Source organism: Ambystoma mexicanum, chromosome 2p (assembly GCF_040938575.1).
Source record: "Ambystoma mexicanum isolate Mex_15411 chromosome 2p, UKY_AmexF1_1, whole genome shotgun sequence".
Taxonomy (NCBI): domain Eukaryota; kingdom Metazoa; phylum Chordata; class Amphibia; order Caudata; family Ambystomatidae; genus Ambystoma; species Ambystoma mexicanum.
In genome coordinates, this window is record NC_090923.1 from 557,622,272 (window position 1) to 557,640,209 (window position 17,938).

At 47.7% G+C, this 17,938-nt stretch overlaps 1 protein-coding gene across 1 annotated transcript in view; it reads left to right on the top strand.

Annotated features, from left to right (window-relative positions):
• RRP9 (ribosomal RNA processing 9, U3 small nucleolar RNA binding protein) overlaps positions 1–17,938 on the top strand; it is a 679,329-nt gene that overhangs the window by 78,178 nt on the left and 583,213 nt on the right. The gene's annotated exons all lie outside the window — the stretch shown is intronic.

Below are 17,938 nucleotides of genomic sequence, written 5' to 3' on the forward strand. Positions count from 1 at the left end.
AGCAACGCAAGTAGATGAAGCAATCTTAGAAGCTAGCTATACATAGTGAATAGACTGCAGGCAAAGCCACAACTGTATAGTGTCTGGACATCGGTGCCATAATTTTAGAACGTTCAAATCCACAGAGAAAGAAGGCTCAAGAGCTGTATGTGTCACAGCAAAGAATTAGCTTGAGATCGCAGACTTGAAGGTTGAATCTGTTTGGCCTGGTGTCAAAGCTGAAGTAGCCAAGAACTGGTTATCTATCCATAAAGAACAGAAACCGTGAGACATAGAATTGCCTCATGTTAAGGCGCAAGGAAGGAACATCATGAGTGCCAAGTTTATTAATTAAAGACAATTAAATGGTGCAAAACAGGCCAAAATATGGTCTCCTGTCACGTGAGCCAAAGATGGGAATAGGAGTTGGGCATGCAGACCAGAACTGTGATAAACGTGCGCCTGAACTTCCTTTTATTCCCAAGGGAAGAGAATCTACTGCAAGGCCAAGTTCAAAGGGTTCCATGTGTTAATACCCCCGCAAAAATATTCCGATACAAAAATATTGCCATATTTTTGCGGCGATATTGACCCATGGACCCTGCGGCAGAAGGCAAGGGCGATGAGAGATGAGGGGCTAATTGGGTGGGAAGCAAAAATCATGCCCACCTCCTGGCACCTGGGTTTGCGCTTACGTGCTGCTAAGGAGCCGAATGTTCCAGACATTGCACGAGCGTGCCAACCAGTTATAGAAGGCTGTATATTGAAGGGCCTTATAGTTTAAGCGCCAGTAGTATTCTGTGTACGTAATAAGTGTTGAAGATGACTTGCACTAGGGGTGGGCATAACCTGCCCACCTGACTGTAGAGACCCAATCACAACCCGTTCCTATATAGAAAGTATGCTTCTATGTTCCCCTTAATCCAACCACAACACCCTATAGGTTTCTCTCATTTGCCACATATTATGACGTCACTTAGTGACGAATTTACAGTACTTAAATGTCATTTTTTATGAAATGTGTTGAGAGCTTGAGCGAACGTCCGTTAATGTCCATTGTAACTTCCTGTTTTAGACAATTAATATTAAAACAGTCGGATGAGACTTTTGCCAACTTCCTGAGTCGGTCTGATTATTTGGTGTAAGAGTTATTCTGCATCCCATCCATGCACGACATGTAACTGATTAAGGACCTTATGTTCACGTGGTAGAAGAGGATGGTTAAAGACCCATCGACCTGTTGAGCTCCAGAGCTTCGGATGATCGGACATCCTCTGCCATTTAGCCGGAAGATCACAGGGATTCCTGTGGAGAGCGGCCGAATAGAAAACTTGCAAGAAAATCGAGATGGTGGGCAGGGTCCCTCTTTGATGAATTCCCTACCTGGTTTCCACAGGCGTTTTGCGGACGGAAGGAGAACGTGGTTGGTTGGAGGGGGATACGATACCGAGGGCCTTCAGCCGAACTACCGAATGGTGAGGGGAATGGCAAATTAAGGGAACAGGGTTGTGGTAATTTTAAAAGTAACAAAAAAGTAACGGGAGCAGAGGGATTGCTGGGGGTCGGTTGGTTGAGGGGGCCATAGCCCTGGATCTTTTTGGTTGTAGCCCTGGATAGATGCTCAGGAGCTACAGCCAAAAGGCTAGCTAGCCCCGAGTCCCAAAAGTCCCAACGTTATCGTAGCCCTGGATCTTTTCCAGACCTAGCAACACTCCTTAATGGGTGTAATGGGAAATATCGTATGAAGAAATAGAGATAGTGCCTGACGAGTCATGACTCGAGGGAGTTCCAGAAGAATGTCTTACACTCCAGTCGGAGTCTCTAGAAAGACATATGAACAGGTTCAAATAAGAAGATGAGTTAAACTCTGTTATAGAGTATTGATTAGAGGCAAAGAGGAAAAAGGCTTATTACTGAGGTTTTAAATGTGAAAAGTTGACTAGTCTGTCTGTTTGTGTATTTGTGTTGAATTAAGGTGTCGAAGAGCGACACGAACAGTTGTGAAGGAATTAAGATAAAAAGTCAAGGAGTTATATTGTCTATCTAGGGAAGTGGTTGGTACCAATCTAGAGATAAAAATAGGTTTGAGCTGCAATTGTTTGAACACGCTCATATTTATGGTGAAGGTATTTCTAATAAAATCTGGTAAGTATTGACAGTCACTTGAGACTTGTCACAATGGGAGATGGCACTCCTCTGATGCATTTATGTAAGACATTGCCAAAAGCACATGCCAAAGCTCAAGGTATCAGGTAATATTATCCCCACCAAAAATATCGCCATATATATGGTCGTTGGGAACGGCCATAGCCGATATTTTTGGTGGGGATAATATTAGGAGTGGAGGTTGCAGGGGTGCCTCCCGCTCCTTTTAAAATATTACGAGGGTTGCAGGGGTGTCCCCCGCATGTTCCATGCATTAATATCGCCGCAAAAATATGGCAATATTTTTGTATGCCAATATTTGTGCGGGGATATTAACACATGGAACCAAGCTCAAACAGTATAGTGCAGAATGGGTAAAAGGCACAGCAGATAATATTTTCATGCCATGGCCACAAGGGGGAATCGCTGTCAAAAGCGGAATTGCAACACATGACCACATACTTGCACGCTGCGTACAAGGGGAAGAAACTGGAGAAAAGGTTTGCTATTTTAGAGTTTTGGAAAATGTTTCAGGAAGAGAGGGCAGATCTGCCACCTGAGGAGTGGATGCTTAGCCAGTGTGAGGAGGAAGGTGTTGAGTCTTCAGCTCCCCTTGCCTCGCCTGAAGTAAAAGACGTTGATATGGAAGTCGTAGGATTGTATCCATTAAAGGACCTGAAGGTGGCAGCAGGGTATAGTAATCCGATAATGGAACCACCCGCTTATAGCAGTGACAATAGTCAAGAGGAAAGAGGTGATCTTTAAGATCATACAATATAAAGAAGAAAAAAAGTGAGCGATCAAATATATCAACAGAAATAGAATGAGACATCAAAAGATGGAAAGGAGAGGAAGATAAAGCTGATGAGGTAGAACTCGTACAGAATGAATAGATGGGAGGACAGATATTACTCAAGCTAGATGGGAAAAGCATCGACGAAGTAAGGCAAAGAGAAGATAAAGATGAACAGGATAGAAAAGACAGGGAATGGGAAAAAAGATTGAAATAAGACGAACATAAGAGAAAGAGCAACGAGAACAGATGTATCAGGAGAAGCACGAGAAAATGCAAGAACGGGCAGAGGAGCAAAAGAAGTATGACAACAGGCAGAACGCAATTGAAGATAAGAACAGACGAGAAAGGAAGAGAGAAGAGGAGGAAGCGAAGAAATTATTGGACAAAAGAATACAGAGATGAAGAAAGGAGAGCAGAAGCAAGGAGAGAAGAGATAAGCCAAGAGGAGGAAAGAATTAGAATAGAGCCAACAAATCGAAGAGAATTAGATTAAGAATTAGAACGTAAGAGGAGACAACCGAAGCTTAATATTAACCGCATTCAAAAAGGAGCTAATGGACCTGAATCCAACAATACGATGGGACAGAATAGAAGAGTTTCTTCCGATGATGGTGGCAAAGTCAGGAGCTTCTAGAGTAGCATTAGACTAAGAGAATTCTGACATGAGAAGCATCAGCGATAGGATTGATAAGGCTTATCAAGAATGAAACAATCGTAGCAAATCGGGAAGCCGAGGGAAGGAAGATCAATCCCTAGTATTTCAATTACGAAACGAAGAAGAAAAATCTGTTTCGCCTTGTCCTTGAGCAGACTGATCCTGGTGAAGGGGACGAGAGTCACACTAATTGAGGACTAGACATGTCAGACAAGGAAAAATAATCCTTCTTTGTGGAAGAGGGAAGAGGCGTATGTGCCCCTAAGGGAAGCCTGCAGATGCACAAGGAAGTAAGATGGTCCGATCTGAAGCAACCTAAGGAAAGAACACCAGATCCAACCATATCCAGAACTTCCTTGAGGACGATCGTATAGTGAGATGGGAGAATCACTGCCCTATGTGAGCAGGTTAAGATCATTACCAGAGAGGAGACGGTCAGGGGCCATTGTCCCTACCATAGATAGGCAGACTATGAGAGCCGATTGCGGGTTAGGGTTTACACAGTTTCCCTTATTGGAAAAAGGGGGCGCAAGACCATAGTATATTCCATGGCCACAGATGGATAAGGATAATTTAAGATGCAAACTCCCGAGTTTGACGTCGGTTGTGGGAAAATGGATTTATGAATTAGAAAAATGACCGGAGGAACTACGTTGGCCATATGAGACATTAAGGGTCTTTTGGCAGCCATTCTTGGGGAAAGAGCTGATGACATATGGAGGAGAGAAAGCTATTCAAGTGTGACAGCACAGAACACAGCGCATGATGGGGCGCTGTTCTATAATTGTAGGGCAGATGTGTGCAGGGCTCTCAGAGTGCAGTATCCTGACACATCAGATATGGGTGCGATTATGACACGTAAAATGAAAGAAGATGAAGACCCTATTGCTTACATTCAGGATATTCAAGAGCGTTGGACTCTTGAAACGAAGAAGCTGTGGGAAAAACTGTGGCCTTATTATACCACATTTTATGTCAAGGGTTGCCCGAGACAGTACAGAGACAGATGAAGAAATTGGTGGGAATGGAAGCCAAAATGTGGACTGAGATACAGTTGACAATAGGGCATCACTGTCCGCTTTTACAGGAGAAAAACAAGATGAGGCTAGGAAAACTGAGGAAGCTAAACTCGTTCCAAAGAAGTTATCAAAATACGCCATAGAAGGGGGCGGTATTAACAAGCGGAGAAGGGCTGGGAATACAGCAAGCAGTGGGTACATCGCAGGCAAATAATCAGCGCCCGATTGACCAAGGAGGAAATGGGTTCATGCCACGAGGTAGAGGTATGGGATATAGAGGAACGGGTGGATTCCAAAACAATCAGAACGTACAGAATGAGAAGCAGAATGTGCAAGGAGGGTTTAACCAAGGGGGACTAGTCAGATGGTCTCCCCCTGTATGTTGGACCTGTGGGATGACAGGGCACATTGCACGTGTATGTGGGAGCCGAGGGAATATACAGAATGGCCAATTGTCAAGAGGGGTGAAAGCTTATCCTCCACCATATAGCACACAAACTAGGGAAGGGTTTTCCCAGGATCAGACAGTGTATCAGACACAAGCGCAGCAAATGCAACAGACACAGCAACCACAGCAAGTGTACATGTATCCACCACAAGGGCAGTCCCAACACGCCCCATGCAGACACAGCAATATGCAAACACGGGACAATTACTGACACCCAGAATAGGATGTGCCACTGTAGTAGGAGGGAATCCTTTAACAGGTACAGGGGTGTGTGTGTATATACCCACAATAGGACAGCTCACAAAGTGACTTGATGTGTTCAGTACTATCTGTGACACCAAACCCCCTAGAGGAACCAAGGGTCGATGTGACAATAGGAGGCAAATCTTTTTCTTTTCTAGTAGACACTTGGGCTACTCATTCATGTATAAGAGAGGGAAAATATCCAGTGTCGGGAATTGCCATGAATGTGCAAGGTTTCTCTGGAGCTACAAGTCCAGTTCCTTTTACTGATGAATTACCGGTTTCTATAGGAGAGTGTGATATGTCTGTTCCATTGTTGTATTCACGACAGTCACTAGTTAACATTTTGGGAAGAGATTTGATGACAAAACTTCATGACAATTTCATTTACTGACGAAGAGATAGTGTGTTCCACTCCTGGAATACACTACATGAATGTGGGCAAATTTATACTGGCGTTCACAGGGCAAGTGGCTCTGCGAGGCGTTCCAGTTGAGCCAGAGGTTTTCCTTTATGGGAGGAGCATTCTATTAACATGGTTACTTCAGTAGTGGGTAAGACTGTGAAAATAACTGACACATTCATGTTTCGACCACAGATACCCATGGATGAATAGTGGGGACATACTATATGGAGCTAGAAACAGCCATAGTATGAAGGAAAATGGCAATGCTTGAAGGAATGGATGATGAGGGTAGACAATGGAGGACCGGGATAACTATCGAAGAAGGGTACAGACTGACTGACGATGACATTTTTAGAGAGGACCCAAGAGACAATGAAGTGGTGTTCTTTATGAGCATCACATACTGGATAAGGATAGAGAAAAGGGAAATCCCACAGAGAATGCCAATAGTGTGACAGCGTCCAGCATTTGTTGACGAAGACTTGGAGATGGTGCCAAACGTCCTATGGACTACAGGCCCTTATGACGTAGGTTTTGACTACGTGTGTGTATTTGCTTATTCTGGGGTGAGCTCCTAATAAGCAGACTTTCGGGTCCCACTCGTATCTGGTTATGCCAGCAGTTGTGCAGGTCTGCCTAACTCTGGACCAGAGTTCCATTGCCTCATTGCAGGTCCAAAACATGTGGATCATGTCGGCTGTGTCATTGCCGCACCAAGGGCAATTCGATGTGACTTTCTTGTTGAAGTTAGCCACCCGCTGTGGGGTCATGTACGTCCTGTAGAGGGTATTCAATTGTATCTGCCTGAATCTGGCGTTGCGGGACACCTCTTTCGGGTACAATTAAATTATTTCCCATTCTTTGTCGGTTAGTGTGATGCCCAGGTCTACTTCTCCATCTCTCCTTGAGTGCTATTCTTTTGGGGTTGGGTTTGTCCATCAGTCGGCTGTAGAGCCGGGTCACCGGTTTCCATCCATCAGCTACCTCGTACATCTCTTGTAGTAGCGGATCCGGGGTGGGTTCCTCGGGCCAGCGATGATACCATAGAAATTGGCCACTGGAGAGTCCCTCAACCTCCTCCATCGATTCAAAGTCTCTGAATTTATCCTCTGTAAACATGTCCCCCCATACATAGATCCTGGCTCTCTCCCAGCTTCTCGCTACCTTTAGGTCCGTCGTGGTCTTGCATGCGTCCACTAGGATGGGAGAGTTGGGTGAATATGGATGGCTCGATTGTAGGATGGAGCGAGTTCTGGTCCAGATCTGTCTGCCCAATTTTGCAATCATTGGGACATTCTGTGTCTGCTTGAGTGGGTTCCAGAGTACTTCCCTTGGGGAAAAGATTGGAGGGTATTTGCCTTAGTAGCTCGGACTCATTATTCTGTTCATCTTGAAGCCATCTTGTCACATGACTAAGCTGTGCAGCTAAGTAATACATCTGAAAGTCGGGGAGTTGTATTCTGCCTTCTTTGTGTCGCAGCCAGTGCTTAATTTGTGGTGGTGGTTGCCGGTGCCCAACACCGGCACTCTTTTTTTGGCACCGGAACTAATCATGGGGGTGCCAGCGCACGTGCAATTGCTTTATTTGTTCTTCCACTTCACTTTGCTTCATTATAAATCATTGGGTTTGTTTGTCATTGTGATCCCTCATGATTGCAGGTGCAGGCCATGGGTGGCTGGGCCTGGGAGGGGCCAGCAATAGCAATGAACAACAATTTGCAAACAACAGCCAATGAAAACTGCCATTCTGTTGTTTCTATGCAGTATTTGATACATTCTGTATAGTAACACAGAATGTGCAGTTTTCTTTGGGTGTTCTTCTGGGCCAGTGAAATTACACAGAGACGTGTTGTTGTTACAGGAGGCAGCGCGGCGCCACGTTCATTTCACGAGTTACTGTGAAGTGAAGGTGTCTAGGCGTGGCGTGTGAGAGAGAGCCTGCCCTGCTGCACTGCGGCCTAGTTGCTTCCTGGGGCCCACCTCTGCCTGCTTTTTCATTTGTGCCAGTGTGCGCCCCCCCCCACACTGAGGCCCAGACAGGAGAGAAGACCAAGTCCCAGTCGGCAAAGCAGGTAAGTCTGGACCGTAAAACAGCAGCCTGCCCTCAGACTGTCACAGTGATCAGGCAAGGAAGGCCCAGGTCGGGGCCTGGATGGCGGCGTGGTCCCCTGGTGGTGTCCTGACTGCCCACGAGTCAGGACCCCGCCAGGGGCCCCGTCCGCACCCAGGCTTCTGTCTGTGTGACCTGTGTGCTGCTGACTGCAGTGCCAGGTCCAGGCCAATTTCTGTGACCACCAGGCAGGGCTGCCGTGGTGCAGGCTGAGTCGGATGACTCTGTCGCGGTGCGGGCCCGTGGATTGTGCCCAAATTAGTATGTTTTTTACTTTTTTCTTTAAAACCTGACCTTCCGTGGGGCCGGTGGCCGAGGCCCGCCCCACGGAAGGTAGGTTTTAAAAGAAATAAGTATTTTTGAGTGGCGACTGGGGCCCATCACTTAGAAAGTGATGGGCCCCAGCCGCCCAAATATACGTTTTTTCTTTTAAAATCTTACCTTCCGTGGGGCCGCTGCGCACCTATTTTTGTCATCAGCATGGCCGCGGTGGCAGGCAGCACCACGGAAGGTAGCCTAAAGTGATTGAGGTAGGTCAGGCAGCAAGGCCCAGGACCGGGCGGGGCATGTGCGGCTGCGTGGTCCTCGTCCCTGGTTGAGTCCAGCTGGGTCTGTGACTCCTTTGTATTAGAGTCCAACTGGGGTGGCAGTGGCCGGGTGACCCTCGTGTCTCGGGTAAGTTGCGAGTATTGAACTTGGGATGGGTCACCCCAAGACACCACGTGCAAAGCCCCCCAGGACACTACGTGCACAGCCCCCAGGTCACCATGAGCGCAGCCCCGGGACATTGTGAGCACAGCCCTCCCACCCCCTCTAGACTCCATGATCACAGCCACAGACCCCTGAAACAATGTGAGCACAGCCCAACAGAACACTACGTGCACAGGTAGCCGAGGGGATCACTAATACACAGCCCCCCAGGACACCGCATGCACAGCCCCCCAGGTCCCCACGTGCACAGCCCCCCAGGTCCCCACGTGCACAGACAGCCTTCCAGGACACTGTGCACAGCACAGCCCCTCACGACTGCACAGCGCGTGCAGTTTCGTTTGTGTCAGTTAGCAATCCAGCCCCATGCCCCACATCACCTGAGCGGAGCCGCAATATCCTCGGGGGGGGTTGGTGGGGGTCCAGAAATCCTTGGCCCACGTGACGTGCGTTTAGCCCCCCTTCACAACGCAGTACACGGTACACCACAAGGCCATGTGCAGGTTTTTACACTTGCATATATCCTTTTCCATAATTTTGATCCTTCGGGCCCCCGTCAGCCCATTTGACACCATTTTGATTGCAGGCAGGAGCAGCCATGGTCTTGTCACCTATGCCTCTCACCACCGCACTAACATACTGCACTGCTTCCTTCACCTCAAAACGCACACCCGGCAGAGTACCGGAAAGGATTCGGGCGATGCAGGGGCTGATTGTTTCATTTTCATTGAAAAGATAGCACCGGCTCGGACTGGCCTATAGGGCAAAGATCGCATCCGGCTCGGACTGGCCTATAGGGCAATGCACGAACCAAAAACACAAAATGCTACTGTGGGCCAGCTTTTTTGGTCCATGTGGGTCACTTTTTTGTCCCATGTGGGCCAGTTTGACGAGTTACTTCACTATTCGGCTAGTAGTTTGGGCCAGTGTCACTGAAAAAATACTCTTTAAAATGCGCAATATGCCTCACATGTTATCAAAAAGCCTCCCCCTGTGGGTACTACTTAGTCTGTCACACAAGGAATGAATTGTCGTTTGCAACTTTGGCCACTTTTTCATTGGTGCCCGACTCGAGACAATTGTATGCCCCAACAACACCATGCTCATGCTTGAAGGAAGGGTGCGGGGGGATGCATTTATGAGATGTGATGACTGATAAGGGCTTGAGAGTAAATTGATTACACAAAACACCTGGATGAGGTGACTGAAGAACAGGCCGAGTGGAGGGTGCTCTTCCTAGAGGTAACTGATTAACTATACTTGGTGACCTTTAACAGACTGTCAGATGTCACATGTCAGCAGCATGGAGCAGCAGCAGTGTGATGGGGTGGTGGTGGGCCGATCTAGGTCTAGCACTGAACTGGCGTGGGCCGCGCGCCCGCACTGAGGGCAGCGCCCCGCGTGGCATTATGGGGAAAATATTTTTTGGACACTGGCACTTATTTTTTTACAAATTAAGCACTGGTCGCAGCGTGAGAATTGAGAGGGGTAGTTTATGTCTGGACGGGCCCCATAGGAAGTCCCGGATTACTTTTTCAAGTGTCTTGAAGAAGGTGGGGCGAATATAGTAACACATTTTCGTGAAGAAGTATAAGAAACGGGGGAGAATTATCATTTTTGTAATGGCCGCCCATCCCATCATTACGAGTGGCAATTTCGACCAGAATTTCATGGAGTTGCGGAGTTCTTTCAGAGCCACTTCAGTGTTGTGGTCATGTGTGAGCTCCGGGGTGTGATGGATGTTTATTCCAAGGTACCGGAATGCTTCGGGTTGCCATTTTATCCCCACTACTGATAAATCAGTTTCTGCCAGGCCTCTGAGTCGTGCCAGTGGGAATGCACAGGATTTCGATCTGCTAAACTTGATTCCTGAATAAAGTGCGTAGTTGTCGAGGACGTCTAGTATGACTTGTGCGTTTGTTTGTGGGTCTTTTATATACAAGAGTACATCATCGGCGTATAGGGATATTATGGAGTGTTGGTTGCCCAGTTTGATACCTGCGTCGAAGAACTGTTGTCTAAGATAGATGGCAATTGGTTCCAAGCCTAAGATGTATAACATCGGTGATAGCGGGCATCCCTGCCTGGTACCTCTCTGAATCTCCCAGGGCTTCGAGATCATCCCTCCGGTTTTCACTCTTGCCATCGGTGAGCTGTAGAGCACCTTGATCCATCTCACAAAACCCTCTCCAAATCCAAACTCCCTTAGCACCTCGACCAGCCATTCCCAGAATATGGAGTCGAAGCCCTTGACGGCGTCGAGTGAGAGTACTGCATGGTGTGTTGGAGTCTTCTTAGTTTGGCTGTGGTGTTGCATCCTGGGACGAAGCCATTGTGGTCGTTTTGAATCAGGGTTCCCACCAACTTTGCGAGTCTGTTGGCTAGGATAGTGGTTAGGATCTTACTGTCGTAGTTTAACATTGCTAGTGGGTGGTATGAATCGCAGTCCATAGGTGGTTTGTTGGGCTTGAGCATGGGGATTATGATTGTTTCTTTCATAGTGTTAGGGAGTGTCCCTACTTTGTATGCCTCCGTGTAGACCTCATGAAGTATCGGTTTAATGATATCCTCGTAAGCTTTGTAAAATTCGTGCGGGAGGCCGTCACTGCCAGGGGTCTTACAGGTGGCCAGCGACCTGATAGCTTCCTTAACATCATCTGTAGTAATCTCCATTTCCAAAGCTTCTCTCTGTTCCTCGGATAGCCTCGGTAGCACAATCTCTTCCAGGGTGTTCATAATTTCTTCTCTGGGTATTTGCCTGTTGGGGGAGTATAGTTTGCAGTAGAACTCTGCAAAGGCGTTGTTAATACCCTGTTGGGACCTGCATGTTGTCCCATTCTCAGTTATGATCTCTGTAGGAGTGTGTCTTGGTTGTTCACGTTTACATAACCAGGCTAGTAGTCTGCCTGGTTTATCGTCTTCTTTGTGGGTCTTGGCGGTGTTTATTGTAAAGTCAAATTTGGCTAACCTGTCCCAGGTGGTACGACATTCTTTGCAAATTTCTTGTAAGGTCTCTTCCATTTCCGGGGTGGCGACAGTGCATGCCTCGAGGTGTGTTATTTCAGCTTCTCGTTCTTCTAGCTCCGCCGTCAGACGTTTCCGGATGCCTCCAGCCCCTGATATCACCTCTTCTCTTATCACTACCTTCATCTCTTCCCAGAGCGTACCCCAGGTTGATACAGATCCTTTATTGATGTCCATATAGTCCTCAAGTTTGTTACCGAGGGCTTCCCTGATTTCTTGATCCGTAAGGGCTGCGACGGGCATTTTCCATGTCGGGATCGGTGGTCTGGGTCCCCTTATTTTCCATTCCATGATTAATGGTGAATGATCAGAGATCGATCTGCCTAGGTATGCTGTTGCGTCCACCATTGTGGTTTGCTCTCTGTTGATAAACAGATAATCGATCCTTGTGTGGATCTTATGAGGGGCCGAGTAATATGAGTAGCTTCTTTCAGTGGGATGTTGTTCCCTCCAAATGTCAACCAAGTTGAGGTGATCTAATGCTTCGTTTAGTGCTAAGTGGCGGCGTTTCGCGGTTGTTTGGGGGGTGTGGATCTATCCATGTTACCGTTTCTGTAACAGTTGAAGTCACCAGCCCATATGAAGGTCCCTTCCCTGTGGTGCGACATTTTGGCACAATGCTTTTTGATGTGTGAGAGAATTCCATGTTGTGGAACGTAGGAGTCCACTATACAGACACTTCAGTGTCTGCCTCCGAGCCCAGTAGACAGAATGGCACATTCGGATTCACCCATGTGAAAACTCCTCGAGCATAACTAGAGTAGGGTGCTCCCTTCGCGGTGCTTCCCCATCGCTCCGCCAATTTGGACGAAGACTCCTTTGACAGGTGGGTCTCTTGGAGTAGTGCAATGGATACCTTCTTCCTGCGGAGATAGGATTGGATCCGATTCCTTCTCAAGTATGATCCCATGCCCCGTACATTCCACGTTATCACTTTCAATTGCGTCGCCATTGGGATGGATTGGTGTACTCCGTGCGTCTGCCCTGTTTGACGTTTCTCAGCGGTTGCTGATTATCCTCGGTGGTTCCCAGAACTCGGTTCTTAGCTCTGATCTTGCTTGTGATCCGTGGTGGTCTTGCCCTCTGCCTTGTTGGTTGCGTTAGCGTGAAGACTGTGTAACTAGAGTAACATTTAACAAAACTGGAACTGGTGCGCCCAGCGACTGCGTTTTTCTCGCGGTGCTCAGGCGCTCTCCCGCCGTCAGGTCCCATCCGGGTATCGAGCTCGAGCGGGGTCGGGCAGGCAACTGACCTGTCCTGGTCTGTTCGTGGGGGCTAGGTCCTGTGCCTGGTGTGAGGCCAAGCGAGGGCCACATCTATTTGGTTAATAGTAGTGTAGGTTACCTCCTTGGTTGTAAGTTGCTTGTGGTTGTTGCATGGTTGTGGTGCGGTATGCGCTTATGTGTCAGATGCGTGGATAAGTGGATTTCATCATTTACCCTTGGGATGGGTGTCCCCGCATCTGCGAGGTTGTTGTCTTCCATCCACATATTGGCGGCTGCTGGGGACTCTAGGAAAATTGCACGGCCCTTGTAGATGACCTTTAGTCTCGATGGATAGAGTAACATATATTTTAGGTTCAGTTGCCGGAGTCTGGCCTTGATGGGTACGAATGAGTTTCTCTCCATTTGCACCTTTGGAGTGTAGTCTCGGTAGACAGAAATGTTGGCGTTGCCACGTTCTATGGGGCCCTCTTCCCTGGAATGCCTCAAGATGGTTTCTCGGTCCTGGAAATTAAGTATTTTGGCGATTATCGGGCGAGGGTGGGATCCTGGGGGGGGTTTCTTCTGCAGGGACCTGTGTGCCCTTTCAACTGCAAAGCCTTGTGTAAGGTTTCCTGCGCCTATTTCTTGTTGTAGGAAGGCCTCTACATATGCTGTTGGGTTCGGGCCTTCATCGCCTTCCGGCACTCCCAGTATCCTGAGGTTGCCCCGTCTAGCACGTCCCTCAGCTTCCTCGGCTCTGGCCTCGAGGATGGCGACCTGCCTTTCAAGATCTGCGACCTTGGTCTTCAATTCAACAGTTTCTTCGGTTGTCTCTTTTATGGCTGTTTCGGAGTTCGTCACCCTTTCTGTTAAGTTTCTAGCATCTTGGCGCATCAGTTGAATGTCTGACTTAAATTCATCTATTCTGTAATCGATAAATGCGCGCAGCGATGCTATGGCTTCCAGTACTTGGGATTGACTCTCGGCGGAGTCGGCGCCCTTTGTTTGTGCGGGTTCTGGAGTGTGAGGTTGTGGGGTGGTTGAGTTTTTTGGCTTGGTGGTGACGTACGTGTCCATTGTGGGGGGTTTCGGTTTGCTCCTGGAGGACATGTTAAAGTCTTGGTGCTATATCGCTGGGCCTGCCTAGTGAGAGTCGTGCCTCTATTCTCGCTTGCGGCCCTTCTGCTGAGTCTTCAGGTCCGGTAGATGGCTGGGGGCTGTGCTGTTATAGTTGCCTGGAGAGGCGCGGGCCCCAAGCAAATTGCGGCACCTCTGGCGCAGTAGTGTGAGTGTTCCAAATGATTTTGGCTTCTCTTTGTTGCTAATGGACTTTTTTTTGGGGGGCGTACCCAATGTTGGGGGTGTAGGGTCTCGCACAGGAGGTTGGGATTATTGCCCCCTTTCCTTTAGTGGTTCTTGTAGGTGGGACGCCGTGGGCTTGTGGTCAGGGTGCCGCGAGGCACGAAGCCATGTGGTAGTTCGTGTAGCCCCTAATTCTGGTAGCGTGCCCCCCAGGCCTCCTCACCTCATTGACTTTGGCTTTGCTTTCCGCAGGACTCAGGAGCGTAGTGATCACACCATTGCCGGGGAGCCGATGCTGTGGCTCCTCATGGTTTCCCCTGTACGTCTCTCGTAGATTTGGACTTTCCCAGAGTATCTTGCGCTTTCCAGCGTGTTTCGGGCTTCTGCGGTCGGATGCGGGATAAAGCTGTGTCTGGCTGTCTGGTGCCCGATGCATTGCGTGTGGAGTCTCACCCTCTCGCGGGGACAGCACACGATTGCAGCGTGTTTCGGATTGCAAAGGCCAGCGGAGCGCAGCGGTCTCCAGTGCCTCAGCGAGGTTCACGTGTGCCGCGACCGCGGTCTTGACTTCTCTCTCCTTCTGCGGGCGCTGCGGCGGGACTAGCTGGCTGCCTGGTCTTGGATTGATGCGGCATCATGGAGCGGCCGCCATCGTAAGTGACGGGGGGGTAGGGTAGAACGGGCGGAATTGTGGACGTTCTGCGTCCTGATTTCTTATCGGAGACACTGTGTCTTGACAAGATTCGGTTTCTGCACCACCGTGGTCCAATGTGGCCCCGGAGGTACGTCTGCTCACGGCGAAAAAGGATCGAGATGCAGCGTCTCGGCCGGAGCTCTGCGCCTCAGCCTCTGTCCACCATGAGCTCCAGGCCACGCCCCCCTGCCATGGATGAGAGTGGGGTAGACCTAGATAACAGGGGTATGGGGGAGGCCTAGGTTTCACAGAAAGGAAGGCAGTAAATTAGACGCACCAAGAGTTGAGAGACCTAAATAATGGGAGAAGGGCCTAGGTTTCATAGAAAGACAGGCAGTAAATTAGACACACCAAGAGTTGAGAGACCTGGATAATGGGAGAAGGGCCTAGGTTTCACAGGAAGGCAGGCAGTAAATTAAACACACCTAGATTTGAGAGACCTGGATAACGGGAGAGGGGCCTAGGTTTCACAGGAAGGCAGGCAGTAAATTAAACACACCTAGATTTGAGAGACCTGGATAACGGGAGAAGGTACTAGGTTTCACAGAAAGGCAGGCAGTAAATTAAACACATCTAGATTTGAGGGATCTGGATAACGGGAGGAGGGCCTAGGTTTCACAGAAAGGCAGGCAGTAAATTAGACACACCTAGATTTGAGAGACCTAAATAATGGGAGAAGGGCCTAGGTTTCATAGAAAGACAGGCAGTAAATTAGACACACCAAGAGTTGAGAGACCTGGATAATGGGAGAGGGGCTTAGGTTTCACAGAAATGCAGGCAGTAAATTAAGCACACCTAGATAACGGGAGGAGGGCCTATGTTTCACAGGAAGGCAGGCAGTAAATTAAACACACCTAGATTTGAGAGACCTGGATAACGGGAGAGGGGCCTAGGTTTCACAGGAAGGCAGGCAGTAAATTAAACACACCTAGATTTGAGAGACCTGGATAACGGGAGAAGGTACTAGGTTTCACAGAAAGGCAGGCAGTAAATTAAACACACCTAGATTTGAGAGACCTGGATAACGGGAGAAGGTACTAGGTTTCACAGAAAGGCAGGCAGTAAATTAAACACATCTAGATTTGAGAGATCTGGATAACGGGAGGAGGGCCTAGGTTTCACAGAAAGGCAGGCAGTAAATTAGACACACCTAGATTTGAGAGACTTGGATAACGGGAGAAGGGCCTATGTTTCACAGGAAGTCAGGCAGTAAATTAAACACACCTAGACTTGAGAGACCTGGATAATGGGAGAGGGGCTTAGGTTTCACAGAAATGCAGGCAGTAAATTAAGCACACCTAGATAACGGGAGGAGGGCCTATGTTTCACAGAAAGGCAGGCAGTAAATTAAGCACACCTAGATTTGAGAGACCTGGATAACAGGAGAAGAGCCCAGGTTTCACAGGAAGGCAGGCAGTAAAATTAAACAGACCTAAATTTGAGAGAGAATTTCAGGGACCAGCGGACACCAGGGAAGACAACCAGATGATCGAAACCAACCAAAAGCAGAAAGAGCTGATAAGAATCGACGCCAGCTGGGACACCGGGGAAGAGGAGCATGAACAGCCGGTGCAGGCACCTGCGGATGACCAGGTGGAGGGCAGCCAGCCTGGCAAAAGGGCAGGTAGCACCTGAGGGCTGCACCCAGCCCTCCAGGATAACTAAGACTAACAGCGTTGACATTTGTAAAGAGACAGTTGCAGAAGTGATGTTGGTAACTATTATTTGTTATGAGGAAAGGAAAGGGAAGTTATGTTTATCATCACGTCACCGTGCAAGGCGAGACTTGATCGAAATAAATGGCGGGAAGCCGGGGAGTCACACGCTAACTGCGAAGCAGAGTGGCTTCATCATGAGTTGAGCGGTAGCCCTTAAATGCGGGGGTAACGGTGTTACCGCTTCATTCAAGCGTCCGCCCAAACTCATGTCTGGCGTGTTTACCCCCAGCTCCAGCTCCAAGCTGGGGGTAAACACACTGGAAAAATTCCCATTTTTGGCACAATTACCACTGGCGGTATTACTGCGCAGTAATTGGGCTGAAAATTCCCTATTGGGTCCAATGTACCCAATCGTGCATGGGGAGTAACAGTTAGCACCCAACTCTTGATCCGGCAGTAATACCGCCAGACAGATGGGCGCTAACACAAATGAAGTAGGGCAGTATCCCAGCTGGAATACCACCCAACTCGTGATGAGGCCCACTTTTTAATCGGCGCTATGTGTTCCTTTAACTCCCCGAGGCACCCGTGCCTCCCACACAACACTAAACACGTAAGGCCGCAAAGTTGTTTGAAAACCCACGAGCATGGCAGGCTAGTAGTACATGGGGTCCCCTTTGCTCATCAAGTAAATGTTGACAGGTGGGACCGCCCCCTTTGTGTCTTAAGTCCTGCCCCCTTTTGATAAGATTTTAATATCAATTTAATATGAAAATGATATCAAAATGATATCAAATTTATATCGTATTTATAGGAAGTGTGTTTGTGTATTTTGATATAAAGTGATACCACTTTTTTATATCAAAATTTAAAAAGTTTGATATCTAAAATGTTTGATATCAAAGTTATATTTTTTTATCCAAATTTTAAAAAATTTGATATCAAAATGTTGGGATATAAAAATATCAGATTTGTTTTGTTGCTATCAAAATTAAAAAAAGCATTTGTTATCAAAAATGTTTGATGTCAAAATTATATCAGATTTTTTCAGATCCAAATTTAAAGTTTTTGATATCAAAATGTTTTATATCAAAATTAAACACAATTGATAACATTTTTTATATCAAATTTATAGCGGATTTATAGAAAAAGCGGACATCAAAAATGTTTGAGAACAACATTTTTTTGGGACAGCATTGTGAAGTTGCCATGGCATGCCCTGACACTAAAGTATTGTGAACATATTATGCCAAAAGCTGAGCTAAGATTTTTTTAAAACAGCTGATTTACACAGCCTGTGAATATATAGTTTACCAGCATTATTTTGGATAGAATGAGAATAAGGGTTTTTAAATGAAAAGTTAAGATCCAATTCCAGGGCTACAGAAAAACACAGACCCACACAGGCAAAATGCTGGGACACTGGATTCTGCCATTCTGCCTGATGTGCAAAACGCATTGCTCACAGTAATACAGCTGGCCTTTATCGATGAAGATGCTGCAGCAGGGCAGAGAATTCACAGATGACGACACACACGAGGCCAGG